A 1397-nucleotide genomic window follows, 5' to 3' on the forward strand; every position below is an offset into this window, starting at 1 on the left:
TCTGATCCTACAGGAACCACCTTAAATCTGTCTGATCCTACAGGAACTACCTTAAATCAGGCCTATCCTATGGGAACTACCTTAAATCATTCTGATAGTTCAGGAACCACCTTAAATCAGTCTGATCCTACAGGAACCACCTTAAATCAGTCTGATCCTACAGGAACTTCCTTAAATCAGTCTGATCCTACAAGAACCACCTTAAATCAGTCTGATCCTCCAGGAACCCCCTTAAATCAGTCTGATCCTACATGAACCCCCTTAAATCAGTCTGATCCTCCAGGAACAACCTTAAATCAGTCTGATCCTACAGGAACCACCTTAAATCAGTCTGATCCTACAGGAACTTCCTTAAATCAGTCTGATCCTACAAGAACCACCTTAAATCAGTCTGATCCTCCAGGAACCCCCTTAAATCAGTCTGATCCTACATAAACCCCCTTAAATCAGTCTGATCCTCCAGGAACAACCTTAAATCAGTTTGATCCTACAGGAACCACCTTAAATCAGTCTGATCCTCCAGGAACCACCTTAAATCAGTCTGATCCTACAGGAACAACCTTAAATCAGTCTGATCCTACACAAACCCCCTTAAATCAGTCTGATCATCAGGAACCACCTTAAATCAGTCTGATCCTACAGGAACCACCTTAAATCAGTCTGATCCTACAGGAACCACCTTAAATCAGTCTGATCCTACAGGAACCACCTTAAATCAGTCTAATCCTACAGGAACCACCTTAAATCCAGGCTCTCAGGATTCTGTTTTAGTTCTAACCAACACCTGAGGATTTTAAACCGTTTCAGTCGACCAATAATAGCTTCTCATGTCACTTCCTGTCTCAGATAGTAGTAAAGTCTTTGTCTTTGTCAGTTTCTAGCTGTTTAGATGCTAAGTCAAATTTATTTTTGATATAAACWGCATTTTTAAAACAACTAAAGGTATAGAAATGAACAATGTGCCTGGAAAATACATAATACCGCCCCTTTAAAGTAGTTAGCCACATGCTAATTAGCATGTCCAGTGTTGTTTTTATCTTTTGATCTTAAACAGTGTCTGTCAGAGAAACACTTGTTTCTTTGTGTGTAAATTTAGTTTCCTGTTGGGTCTGAAACAATCCTCTAACCTGCATGTTTTAGGTTCACATTAAAACACGTGTAGCACATAAATGACTTTAACTCAATCAAACGGTCAAACCAGTTAAATCTCTGAATAATCCAGAGTTTGAGGCAGTTGCAGACGATGTGTGACGATGGCTCAAGTTTCCTCCTGATGATGTAACTTCAGTCAGGCTCTCTGAAGACGTTCTACCTGTGCACACCTGAGAAATCTCCATTTGTTTGGAGTGATAGCCATAAAACTGTCCACACCRCAGAAAGAACCAGGACACCTCAGT

This window comes from Austrofundulus limnaeus, unplaced genomic scaffold, assembly GCF_001266775.1.
Source record: "Austrofundulus limnaeus strain Quisiro unplaced genomic scaffold, Austrofundulus_limnaeus-1.0 Scaffold259, whole genome shotgun sequence".
Lineage (NCBI taxonomy): Eukaryota > Metazoa > Chordata > Actinopteri > Cyprinodontiformes > Rivulidae > Austrofundulus > Austrofundulus limnaeus.